Genomic DNA, 14,107 nt, shown 5'->3' with positions numbered 1-14,107 from the left:
GGTAAGCTTTGGGGCGTACGGCTTTCCTCCATCTCTACTACGCAGGATTCCTCTGGAATTACAAGACCACTTGCACAGCTTTCCTCCATCTCAACTGCGGAGGAGAGATCCAGGAGAGAACCGCACTTTGTACAAGTAGTTAGACTCTCGCTTGCGGTGGTCCTGATGCGACATCTCTGAATCCCAACAAATGCTACACTCAGCAGCTGGAAACCTGCAGCGATTAGGCCTAGATAAATAGAAGGTCCTATATGCTGCTCGCTGGGAATTTGAGGCAATTCAAAAGATTCAGGGAAGTCAATTTCTCCATTTTGTAAGACAGCAGACATGTTCCATATCACGGAAATCAGGACGAGTATCCCTGCTGGTAAGTTCAGCAGAGCTCCAAGCCCAAAAAAGGTTAAGAGAAAATCCTTATGTTTTCTGGGCTCAAACACATTGCAGAGGGCAAATAACTGTAATCCAAGGGCCGCTGAATTCATAATGGCAGCTAAGGCCATTAAGTCCTGAGCAATAAAAATTTCCCTCGGGAGGCTTGGATGTTGTTCATGGAGCTCTTCACAATGGTAATAATAGTTTCCGTCGTTAGAAGGGTCTTTCAAAAAACAGACCTTCCAGATTCCAATCCAGATGTTTCCAGAGCCAATTCCCTTAATGTTGTCCACACGCCACACTCGCCAGTTGACAACGGCTGTTGAGGCAATGCACATCATCCAGGCCACAGTGTCCATGAGGAATGCACACAAGTGGAGACCGGACACTAATCTCAGCCACCTGAGCACCAGGGAGCCTTCTTTCACCCGCAGGGGGGGTTTGGAGAGGAGGGGACCAGGGGAGACCTTGGCAGACATCCTGGAAACAAAAGGGAAGACAAGATGCAGTGAGAGAGGGAATAACAAGCATGTCTAGTCATTGAAGGACATCCTCCCTCCTGCATTCTTCCTTCCATGCACAGAAAGGAGAAGCAAAAGAGAGAGTTCCTGCTCTCTCCCACCCCCTGGTTAGGTAGAGACACCTGATCCAGAGAAGCCGACACTCATACTTTCTTCCAGCACACTGCTACTGATTTAATCTACTGTTGCATTGTTCCTGTGAAAATGGCAAGAACCTCAGCAAGCTGTTGTGGATGGGAAGCTGCTCATGATTTTGCTGCTTTGTGGGTTAAACCACAGAGCCTAGGACTTGCCAATCAGAAGGTTGGCGGTTTGAATCCCCACAACGGGGTGAGCTCCCGTTGCTCGGTCCCTGCTCCTGCCAACCTAGCAGTTCACATCAAAGTGCAAGTAGATAAATAAGTACCGCTGCGACGGGAAGGCAAACATCATTTCTGTGCACTTCTCTGGTTCGCCAGAAGTGGCTTAATAATGACCCGGAAGCTATATGCTGGCTCCCTCGGCCAATAAAGCGAGATGAGCGCCGCAACCCCAGAGTCGGTCATGACTGGACCTAATGGTCAGGGGTCCCTTTACCTTTACTGCAGCTATCCTTTTCCACTGAGCATAAACACACCTGATGGCATAGTGAGGAATGTTTAATCCATAAACTTACGTGAAATGCCTTCCTCAGCTAGAGTCTAGCGTGCCAGGAACAGAGCAGGGATTTGCTAGGTGCTCCTGAGCCTCAAGAAGACTGAGCTGTTGGCCACTGAGCTGACGTTCGCCTGAGCAGCCGGCCAGCCACAGCAGCAACTGCTCTGCAGAATTCTTAGGTCAGTTACAGTTACAGTTAGAATCCTGACAACAACACAAATCATAACTCCAGGGTACTGGTCATTTGGAACATCAGGAAAGTGGAAAATGGGAGGGAACTCCTTCTTTCCCAATGCAGAGTGTCTTTTCCAGGACACTGCGCAGTTAAAACACGTTCTTCCTGAAGTCAGATTCAAAGCAGTTCCAGCAGTAAAAATGGTGATACAGTATGTGTATCTCAGTACAGATTTGTTTGATGGGCCTGAATGCCTTTCATAAAGGACCTCCATGTACAAGAAAGGCTAATAGAGTGAGGCCCTGAACCATAAGAATTTCCTTGGCAAAATTATTGAAGACTCCCTACAAACCTCTCATTCTTCTTCCCCATCCCATCTTGTTTGGACATTATAGTAAGGGAGAAGATCTTAGCTCTTTTCCTTTGCACTGGGACAACATGGAATTTTGCCATGGGACCCATCACTCACACCAATACGGGCAACACCATTTTCAGAACCTAGGTGCCCATGATTTAAAATCGCTTTCCTAAAACACTTCAGTCAAAATATTTGTGTTGCTTTCTTTCTGTTTCTTTCTGTGTTGATGCTCCGAATGTGAGCTGCTCAGCTGCATGCAGTTTCCACTGAAGTGTGTGTGTGTGAGATTAACATTCGGCCAAGCAATGGGCCTAAATCCATCTATTTCACCTGAAATAACTTTGGGAGCCAGCCTTTAATAATCTAAAGTAGATATCAAATTTGGAGGAATTAAAAGCTGTCATCTTTTTGACTATTTTAAACATCTTAGAACATACACAAATGTTAATGTTTGAAGGAAGGCAGCAAATGGAGCATTGGAGCCATCCATTCATTTCAGGAGTTGTGACCATTGATAAGATGAAGCACTTTCACATCGCATGGCAGTGTGCAGTGCTTTTAAAAAGGTAAAGGGAGCTGACATTGGTCCGCAGACAGTTTTTACGGGTCATGTGGCCATTCTGGCGAAACCAGAACAGTGCACAGAAACGCCGTTTACCTTCCCGCCGGAGCGGTACCTATTTATCTACTTGCACTTTGTAGTGGTTTGGAACTGCTAGTTTGGCAGGAGCTGGGACCGAGCGATGGGAGCTCACCCCCCTCAAAGACGCAAGTCCAGTTCTGTATCTGCATGACATCATCCACACCCAAATGCTCTCCCGTTCTGTTTCCCCCACTTAATCCGGATACACCATCTCCATTGAAAACTCTGCTCAGTGACACCCTCCAATAGAAAAGTGCTGACCGTCTTCATGCAGATACACTTCCGTGCAGGGGTTTGGCCGACAAGTTCTTCCCGAGTGGGGGGATGTTTTCAGGGGCTCTTTTCCCTGCCTCCCCTTTCATCCTCACCTGAGGAGATCTTGGCCATTCTCTTGACAGGGACCTCCGTTCTCAGGCCGGATTTCTGTTTTCCTTCATTCCTCCTTCTCCCTGTCTGGTTCCCTGAGCAAATAAGAGAGAGGAGGTTTCATGCAAGTCAAGGTGTGCAATGGATCTTCAGGGCATTTGGAAGGAAGAAAAGGTTCAGGAACAAGCGACGCAGCAGCCCCCCAAGTGTAAAAACACATTTGGACATATCGCTCATGAGATTCAGCCCCCCCTTTTTTAGGATATATATGCAGAACATCCTGTGCTCCTATTAATATACAAAGTGGGGTATTTCATATGATAAGAACAGAGGAAGCTGCCTTAGACGGAGCCAGACCAATTTTGGGAAAGTGCTACATGGGCCAGTCCACCAATTGGCTACCAATGAGAACATAGCAAAACACAAAATGGCTGCCATATGGTGTGGTATTGAAGGAAGGTAACCCCACCTAGGCCCAAAGTCACCCCTCCCCCAAAGCAGGCTCAAAGCTTCTCAAAATCATTTTCTCAGCAGCTAAAAGGCATTAGCTCATTTGCTCTGTTGTAACAAAGGTAGCTGAATAGAACAATTTCCCAGGCCAGTTGACCTCGCTAAAAGAACAGAACTGACTTTTATCTCATTCAGTTGCAACTCATGTTGGACATGTTGAACCACTCTCACCCCCCTTTCCTGGGAAGGGCGCCAAGAGTCCAAGAGTCCCAAGACAGGAGCTTTCTGTTCATGCTCAGAGGAACTCATGGGGCAGGACTCTTGAGGAGGAGAAAGGGGAGAGAACTGGAAGGGGAATATATACTCTGTGCAAATGACTGTGAACCCGTGCTTGTTTGTGACTTATCCCACTTGCTCCTTCTACCAGTTCATGGATGGTAGAAATAAAGCTTTTTCTCCGAAACTATTCCTTGAGTGTCTGTTGACTCCCATTTTCCCTTTCCCAGGCGCAATATTTTTCCCACCCGAGGGCAAAGCCTCATAAGGCTACAGTATGAAATGAATTTGCCTGGCTGTGGCGCCTGAAGGCCGCACCCTGCAAGACCCTTTCCACGTGGCCTAGGCCCCGACTCGCTAGCCCCACAAAAGAGGCTCCTCATGAGGCTGGAGGAACATCACTCCACTGTGAGGCGTGAAGGCCGCTCCCTGCATGTAGGTTAATTCACAAGCAAAGGCAGTGAGCTCCTTCAAGGTGTTTTGTTTTTATGTAACAGTTCAGATTTTGCAACACTTATTCTGATCGCTAATGCTTTTGCTTAGGAAACTTCAGTCATGAAAGAAATAAGAGTGAAGACAAGCTCCTGAAGTCATTGGCGTAAGCCAAAAGCAGGAGGGAAAAAGCGACAAGTTTTCAATCATGATTGGCAGGCCAATTCTGAGAGGAGGGCACTGTGGTCAGTGTTTTGCAGGAGCGATTCAGTTGCATGCTGACCATGTCGGTTTGCCCAATTAAAGCAGAATCAAAGCACTCTGGTGCAACAAATCCACTTTTTTAAAGGACTTATTTGCAGTTAGGGGAGTGACAGGGCGATGCACTAAAAAGTATAGTGTAAATTACTGATGGTGGAACCCAGAAGCAAATCAGGATGAATGCTAAGTAGAGTTGGCATCATCTAACCTCCACATGAATTTTGTGCAAGCAAATCAGGATGAGTGCTTAATTTCATTCTTTTTTTAAAAAAAGGATCTGCACGAGCCCCTTTACTGACTTGTGAATTCTACCTTCACATACAATGGTCATTATGCTTTCACCCAGTTTCCAGTAGATGGCACCATCTACTGGAAGATAGCAATAAAAAGCCTTGAAAATGTCGTCTTTCAAATTAGCCGGGTTAACTGCTAATGCAGTAACTGCATCAGTTAGCCTCAGTGTCAGTGGTCCAGTTGGACATGTGCCAAGGCCCAGGTGCCAGCACAGAGCCCAATGCTTACGCATTTCCCTTTTCCTGAGGTCAGGAGTGCATGGTGGCAGAAGACAGCAGAGCCCTCCTATTTGTGCCCCTTTAGCCCCATCACTGCTGCTAAAAGCAGGTGAAATAATTGTAGTTCAATATGCAATGATATAAAGGTGGAGAAACAGAACAAGCATGCTTTGATGAAATGTCACAAAACAAGCGGGGCTTGCTAATACAATTAGCAGTTTTCAGTGTGAAAAGGGCTAATTAACCCATTTCACAGGTAAAAGAACTGAGGAACTGAGATCCCTGTTGTGCATTCCTGCATGCACAGCAGGAATTGAGATTCAGATTTCCTCAGTCTTTTCTACAAAGAAATACCGTATTTTTCGCTCTATAGGATGCACCGGACGATAAGACGCACCTAGTTTGGGGGAGAGGAAACAAGAAAAAAAATCTGAACCCCATAAGCCAGAACAGCAAGAGGGATTTGGCTTCTGGGATAGTCTCTTGCTATTCTGGCTTTGGGGACAGCCTTTGAAGCCTCCGCAGGGCAGCAGGGTGCCTTCACCCCACTGCCCTGCGGAGGCTTTGCGCAGCTAACCCCAAGCTAGAACAACGAGACGGAGTGCTGCGCAGCGCTCCATCTCCCTGTTCTGGCTTTGGGCTTAGCCGCGCAGCCTGCATTCGCTCCATAAGACGCACACACATTTCCCCTTACTTTTTAGAAGGGAAAAAAGTGCATCCTATAGAGCGAAAAATACAGTAATATGTCACATAGTAACTATAAAAGTAACATGACTTTCAACAGAACCAAGCTACCTGATCCTCCTGCATCCCCCTATACATTCAAGCAAATGGGGAGCCATCTTGTGTTACTGCCCCAGGAACTGAAGACTGGACTTCAAGGTCTCCACAATCCGTATTTTCATCTCCGTGCTATTTCCAGACGCTATTGCCATAAACCAACGTTTTCCAAGCTTCTGATAGCTGCTGCTTAAATGATTTTCGGTACGATTCTCTATGCATCTCCCCAGAAGTTGAGTTGCACTGTGGACCTACTCCCAGGGAAGTGTGCACAGGATTTCACAGCACACATGCTGGGAATGACTCATGTTTCAGCCTGACAAGGAGCCACTGAGGTCAGTGAGTTCGTCTGTTAATTATGAGAGCTACTGAGATCAGCGGTGGGAATGAAGCTCCAAGTCAAAGCCTGTTATTTACTAGTGCCTGCCAGGAGTAGGATCCTCTTCTCAACACTGGCAAGTGTGCAGGTTACAATGTGCCTGCCTTGTCTTGTCTGGATAATTTATGCTTCCTAATTTCAACCTCCTCCCTCCAGGAATCTAGGGCTATTGATGGGTAAACAACCCAACCGCTGCTTGAAATCCAAAACTAAAGATAGAAAATGACAGAGACAGCTGCCAGGGAAAACACTGGCACTACAAACGGAGAAGGCAAATTGCCAGATCTCATGTTTTTAGTTGGGAAAGGGAAATGGGGAATATAGACAAATATATATGAAAAGACAAATTCAGGTGGCAGTTGTCTCAAAAAGCAGCTGTCCCAAAACATGGTATTACTAGTTTGGACTGTGCCAGCTCCAGGTTTTTTGTGTTTGCAGGTTAGAGATGGGGAGGTGTTGGCAAGATGCCCCCAGCGAGCCCAAACTTCCCCACCACAAAGAGGAAAAGATGAGGCACACCTTGACTTGGGATAGTGGCGGACGGGGAGGAAGAGATTTGCTGTTCCACTTCAGGCAGCAAAATGTTTTGAGCCAGCTCTGATGCCAACCATTTGGTTGAATGTCCAACAAAGTTGTTGCAGAAGCACAACAGCTCACAAAACAGAACTACCCTGCATTCCCTATACTCTCTCTCACACACACACACAATCTGCTCTGGAGCACTTTTTTGGGGGAGGGGGGAGGGAGGCTGCATGCAGGAGGAGAGGGAGGGCAAGTTCTGTTGCAGGAATGGAAATATTTCTCCTTGCCCGTTGCTTTGTTGGATTCAACCTCTTGACTTGAACCTTAATTTTGTGATCATGCTGCATTGACCCAATAAGGAAAAGAAAAATTCTTCTCCATGACAAGAGAGGGCTGATTCAGATGTTACCTTGGTGGCTTACGTGCTGCTGAAAAATGCAAGCAAAAATACTTCCTTGAGCCTCGCGACCATAGTACTTCCATGGTCATGCGAAGCCAGGGGTGAGGACCAGAAGGTGTGGTGATCCACATCACTGCTACACTGACTGGCATGGATGCTGTTCACTAGGAGATTGAGCTGTGCAAGCTGATGAAAATCCCTTGTATTCCTTCTATGGCAGCTACTGGAAGGAAATGTAGACTCAAGGTCTAAACCGCCATGGTATTGTCTCTGGTGTACACCCCAGAGTATATACTGCAGCTTCTAAGCAAGACCACAGTGAGACTGTGGTGTCGAGTTTGTTGTTTGGGATTGCTCCACAGCATGATTGATCGCGGTGTCCCCATCAGTGAAGGACAACAATGGCTCCCCACAAACACTCACCACAAGAGGAGAGGCAGAAGCCACAGACTTCCCAAGAGGCACAAGAGACACAGCAAGGTTTTTAAGGTTTTGTTTTGGTGTCTGGACAAAGAGCCAGCAGCACAGGGTAGAGAGGATAGAGTGTAAACACCAGTTGCAGCGAGGAGCTCGTGGATCTATGGCCAATTCTCTTCCTGTGCGCTTCTTCGCTCAGTACAGAACGATCCTCTCTCATCACCGCAAGCTAACATCAGCACCGTGAAAACCAGAGGGTGTCTGGGAAATGTTCAGGATGGTGACATAATAAATAAATAAGCAGAAAAGAAGTTGCACCACCCATGGCTCATACCTGAGTAATATGTGTCTATGAATTACAATCAGATTCTTTACTCTCTATACCAGACAGATCTTTGCTTTTCCCTTTTAAGGGTCCATTTGACATTTTCTCTCTCTCAAATATCAAGCAAGTCTTCAGACACAAAAATTAAGGTAGGGGTAGGCTCTGATCACCCACCCTACCAAAGTCCATCAGAATCATGTGTTCTTAATGTGCCTGTTTGCTCTCTCAGGTCTCACCCCTGATTCCCTCCCTAGCCAGCTTGCATCTGAGTGTGTGTGAGAGAGAAAACAGGGGAAATGATTTGTTTTCCACTTCATGTTTTTGGAAGGCAGAAGACATGGCCTGCAGGTTTCCTTTGAGGATGCCTCAGCAGCACATCTGGAGGCTTTGGTTGAAATGCAGAGGCTGCTTGGAGAGAGGGGGAGATTGATTAAGCCCTTTTCTGTGGGTAGTCTCTACAACTTATTCAGCATATTCAGAGGTAGTCTGCTTCTCAGCTTGGAGGCTCCATATAGCAATCTACTGACAGACACCCTTCTCCACAAAAAGCCTCCATTCAACTGAACAGGCAATAGATGTTTACTTACTCTTGCTTTACTTTTAATAGATGAGCACTGCACTGTACAGTTGGAATCACCTGAGACAGGTGTGGGTACGCTTTAATCAGGCTAGGTCTGGCTGAAGTTGGTGGGGCCCTAAATTTGTCTTAAAATACCAGCCTCCATGGCCAAATTTAGCACAGGAGTGCTGAAAGTTACCCCAGAACAACATGCATGTGGGGCTCCTACTACTGTCTCTGTGTTATTAACAAACCACACCTTTATGGACACACATGCCCCAGTTGTATAATCTTCCCTGTACACCTAAATCTTTGCAGAGAACCCAGTGTTTTCACAAAGCCTTCTGGAGGTTTCGTTTTGCGTCGCTTGAGCAGCGGTAGTTATATCAAAGTTGTCATTGCTGTTTCCACAGAGAGATCAAGGAGGACAATCCACCGAATATAAACATTCCAGTTTCTACCCAGAGATGTAATTATGACTCTCATGCAAGGATAATGTGCAAGGCATATTTTCCCCCATATGTCCATTTCCCCTAACATTTAGTAATGCGTTTTTGTATGTTATTTTCACAAATATATGCATTCCTGGGCGCATTTACACTAGCATGTGTAGTTTTGCACACATTGCTTGGCTAAAGCAGTGCACTGCAAAATATGGCAATGTGCTGTGTTTCGGTTTGCAGCTTGTTCTAGTAAGTGAAAATTTTAAAAAAGCAGAGAGATTTAAAAATCTCTCTGTCATCCCTATATGAGCCACAGAGCTGCGGGTTTGAGGGAGCCTCGGACGAGGTATCCTCTGGTGGACCCCTCCCCTGTGTCTCCTTGGGGGATACCCCAAAGCTTAACAGAAGAAAAAGGTGTTGGAATCCACAGAGATCCCGGCAGCTCCAAAAGCCACTGGTATGTGCCCTCTATTCACACCCCAAAAAATTGTGCATACCTGTAGTTTGTGAAGTGTGTTGGGAATTGTAGTTCTATGACGGGTAAACTACTGTTCCCAGGGTTCTTTTGGGGGGAGCAATGGGCTTTAAATGTATGGTGTGTGCACAGCCCAAGTGTTTACTATAGCATTCACTGGAGTTGCCACGTGTCTCACCTACTTATGACGCCTCTATCGATTTACTACATCACCCTTTCCTAGGAGTGTTGACAAGTATAGAGGTCATATCTCCCTAGAAAGAACTACATGCGTCTACCAGGAATAATTCTGTAGCTTTGTTTAGAGTGTGTTTAAAGGAGTGAAGAGGACAATCACAACTGAATTGGCTTTAAAGGTAAGTCGCATGATCTCAACATGAGAAGAAACATGGCAATGTTGGCTCTGCCAGTCATTTGACAGCATCTTCATTCACTGAGCTGATGTCCAATATAATTTTTATGGCCTGAGAAGGCCCGCCCTCCCCCTCTATTTCTTTTATTGTTCGAACCTCCCTTTTTTACTGCTGGAAAGTTCTTGCAGAGGCAACAGGGGAAGAGTTTGGTTTGGCGTCTTCTACTGGCAATAAAAGACAGGAACGCCTCTGTTTCTGATGCCTAGGTTAAGAGCGGTTTGTCGCTCCTGGGGGATAGGTTTTTTAAGACAAAATGTTAGGGTGAAATCCACACCCCCAATGCCGACATTCCCGCTGGTGTGTGTGCTTGTTTGTGAGTGTGAAAGCCAGAATGGTGTAGTGTTGGAATAGGACCTCGGGTTCCAGGGTTTAAACTTCCCCTCAGCCATAAAACTCATGGAGAAGGCATGGGCTAGGGCAATACCATGCCCTGGGAGGTGCTGGAATGATCCGGGGGGGGGGGGGTGGTAGCAGCCTCAGGTGCAATTGGGAGGCATGGAATAAAAATAAGGGGTTTCCTGGAGGGATCTTCAGTCACCGTGAAAGGATCAATAGGCTTAAAACACACACACAGCCCCAAACTCAAATGTGCCCCAAAACATTACAAACATTTCCTAGAGTCATTTGCTGGGTATTTCATAATTTCATCACATCTGAAGGGAAAGCCTAATGGATAACATAAACGAGTGCTTTTAGGCAATTGGAAACATGAGTTCCAAGGAAACAGCTTGCTTCATGCAGTGACACCAACCTCAACTGCTCTGCTATTCTACTGGCTTTGCCAAAACTTTAAAAAGTAGTTATTACTGTGCAAGAAAACTCTCTCACATGCCCAGACTCTATATATATATATATGGTGTGCGCATATATAAGCATATAAAAGCACTTTCCATTCTAGTGGGAAATCACAAATCACTGATGGAAACTTTCTGTCTCATTAGGTTTTTCCTTCCTGAAAACAAAACGACAACTCAGAGAAATGTTTTCTTATCTCCTTCTAAGAGTCTCTTCTCCAGTGCAGTGAATGACTACATCATACCATACATTAAAGGCACATGGCTTCCCCCAAAGAACCTTGGGGGTTGCAATTTAAACTTCACATGTAGAGGTCCCAGCACCCTTAAACTACAGTTCCCAGGATTCTTGGCGACTCTGCTTTCAATGCATAGTGCACACGTGATAGATTTGGAATCAGTGCCTGCAACTGCAAGTGGAGCCTTTGGGGCTGCATTAGTCTGATCTGGAATCTGGAAAAATGGAACAGAAAAACTGTAGTGATGTGGGAAATACTGAATGGTTGCTTGTACCAGTGGTATAGAGGAGTGAACTTCTAGCTTTCCACATGCATGGATCCCTCCCTAACGTGTGTGGGATTAGGCTGGTGGTATTGAACGGGAAGCAGCAAAAGCAGTATTCCAAAAGGCAGTGAGGTTTTGCTGTGCATGCTCTATACTGCTACATGAATTGTGCAAATAGGCAGCAGAGTAGGGTGCCAGGTCCCCCCCCCCCCCCGCCACAGGCCCTTCATCTGCTGTATTTTTCTTTGGGCAATATTCTAAATCTCCTGGCTCCTCCTTCTCTGCAGTTTCTGGGAATATTGGAACCTAAGGAAGCAGCACCAAGTTCTCCATCAGCCTCCAAGATCTCCACCCTTTTAGTTCTTGGGAATCTTGGCTTTGTAATTATATCATTTCCCGAAGAACAAAAACAGTTATAGTGGCCTCAGATGCTCCCTTGAAGCAGCTATATGGAAGATCCTAACATCTTCTCTGCACATCACTCTAGGCAGCTCTAGGCATGAAGGTGGTTTCTGCAGCAGAATTGTCCACAGAGTGCACAATTGGAGAAGTGCCTTTGTAACTCTTTGAGTTTTCAGGATGCCAGGAACGATTTGCACAGTTAACCAAAAAGATGAGCTAGAGATGCATTTGCAGGATCAAAATACAAGGTTTGTCCTGGAATATCACTTCTGGGAGGGGGGAAGAGCTAAGTGCCTTCATGCCCTGCCTGGAAGCTTCCTTGAATCATCCGTCCGGTTTTTGTGGACATCAGTGCATTGGACTAGAATGGGCTATCGGTCTGTTTGCATGACCCTAAGTAATTGTGAGGTTGGCTAACTTGCGATCTGAACAGCAGTGCCATTTCCTAGAAAGTCAAACATCTTTTCTGTTTCTGTGGAATTAAGCTTTACTTAGAATAAGATACATTCTGCCCAAATCGCACTCCCTCTGTTCTCATCTGCCACAGTCCACAAAAGTCTGGGTGTCTTTTTCTGTCGACCTTGTGCTTTCCAAACAACTGGCCTCCTCCCAAACCGTAGTGCTTATATACTGGGATGGATCTCGTACACGGAAAACCACAAGAAGAATTCATTTCTGCTCTTCAGCCTACGTCTGGCTCTGTGCTCCATATCGCAGCATCTACTAACACCCCCCACTCCCACAAAAATCCCAAAGAGCTCAATATAGGTCTCTCCCCCCACTTTGTGTTGTCCTTTGATTACAAAATCCAGGCTCAAAACATGTGGGTAAATTAATTGAGTATTAAAAGGATTCTTTTAAGCATCCATCCATGATTTAGCACCCTGTGTTTCACCAAAGAAAGAGAGGAGGGGAAGAGTTTGGATTACTCAGTCCATGGACTTTGGAGTATATGTGTGAATACCAAAACTCTCTTCAAAGAAAAGATGAGTTCTTTGATCTGCAAGTAGGCATGCATGCACACGATGATGTCTTAACTTTATCATAATATATGTAGCCATTTTACTACTTGGAGTATTTCAGTCTGCTTCTGGCAGTTGTGAATTGTGGCAAGAAGTTATATAGCGCATTGTGCAGCCCCACCCAACCCCTAACCCTATTACATGTCATCTCTGAGAATCTACTGCCTGCATGCTGCCAGGTGTATCTTTATAATCACCTTGAGGATTCAAACTTGATTATTTTTTTTTAAGTGGAAACAGAGATTCTAACCGCAAAGCTGAATCCCAGAGAAAGTGTTTCATATACTGTCCATTGATGTTTTTCTATGCTTCTGCATGGAGTGTGACATACAAATAGCTCTGTTTGCGATGGCTTAACTGTTCATCAAGAGGTATGTGTGTTGATGACCCTCTGAGGAAAAACAATATTTGGCTCCAAGTTTCAAAACAAGTACAGAAGTAGGTTATAATTACCAACATTGAGGTAGGAACAATGAGGTTCCTGGCAGAATGGAGTGTTCCTGGTGGGGTATGTAATTTGAAAGGATTTTTTTTAAAAAAACAAAAATGTTCATGGAGTGCTCTAGTAACAACGGTTTCTCTGTCCTTACTGTCAACAAAAAAACAGGAGCTCTGTTCTGATGTCACCACCCTCTTCCTCCGAAGGCTTCGTCCCGAGTTGTACAAGTGTCTCTTTGTGCGCGTTCTGGGAATGGAATGTAAATAACTGGAATGAAAATAGTAGGGAGAGCAGGTATCTCGCTGAGACGCAGCCCATCATATTTGCCATCCCTGGGATGTCCTGACCTTGGCGACCTGAGTGCCAACCGAGTTAACCTATAATTCAGAATTGTCTACAGAATGTCAAGAATGAAAAGTGAGGTTGATGTTTGTGCACCTATAATGAACCATTGTGAGTCACGCTCCTCTGTTATGGAAAGTAAAGGAAGAGGACCTGGTTTCTTCAGGCTTTGATACGGACTTAAGGTGGGGGACAACGGGGCTGTAGGTTGTTCCAAGTATTTAGTGTCAGTCAGCCACCTAGAACAGGCTGTAACTGGTTTGTCCAAGATGATTCTAGGAGAGCACCTGTGAGAAAAGCTAGGTGCTTTGGCTGGAGGTGGGGATGGGCAAATCCTTCCACACTGGCTTCTCATTTCTCCATCAATTCACCACATTCTGGCAGCACCCTATGACTACTATGTTTAACAGTCCTCACAAAAGAAATTTCAGAATTTTAGGGCATGACAAGCACTGTAACTCTCCAATGGCTTGACTTCACCCCTCAAAGGAGCAGTCTTCCATTGTCTCCCGAGACAGAAGGATGCTAGCCAACAAATCTCCTAGCATACATACTTGTACGTGATTTCATCTCATTTCATCTCATTTTGGCAAGAAGTTTTCCCCAGTAGGAGGCATTTTTGTACAGTGGTACCTCGGGTTACATACACTTCAGGTTACATACACTTCAGGTTACAGACTCCGCTAACCCAGAAATAGTGCTTCAGGTTAAGAACTTTGCTTCAGGATGAGAATAGAAATCATGCTCTGGCGCACGGCAGCAGCAGGAGGCCCCATTAGCTAAGTAGCGCTTCAGGTTAAGAACAGTTTCAGGTTAAGGATGGACCTCCGGAACAAATTAAGTACTTAACCTGAGGTACCACTGTATGTTGTTTTCACCAACATATATG

At 45.6% G+C, this 14,107-nt stretch overlaps 1 long non-coding RNA gene across 1 annotated transcript; it reads right to left on the bottom strand.

Annotated features, from left to right (window-relative positions):
* Positions 1-663: 663 nt before the first annotated feature.
* On the bottom strand, positions 664-3,515 carry LOC309363005. Its single transcript, XR_014165141.1, has 2 exons — positions 3,074-3,515; positions 664-852 (listed from the first exon to the last, which is right to left on the bottom strand). It is a non-coding gene; the product is annotated as an uncharacterized lncRNA (long non-coding RNA).
* Positions 3,516-14,107: the final 10,592 nt, after the last annotated feature.

Source organism: Podarcis melisellensis, assembly GCF_964234715.1.
Source record: "Podarcis melisellensis genome assembly, chromosome: 2".
Lineage (NCBI taxonomy): Eukaryota > Metazoa > Chordata > Lepidosauria > Squamata > Lacertidae > Podarcis > Podarcis melisellensis.
Note: the sequence above shows the minus strand (reverse complement) of the source record. Positions and strands in the feature narration are given on the sequence as shown.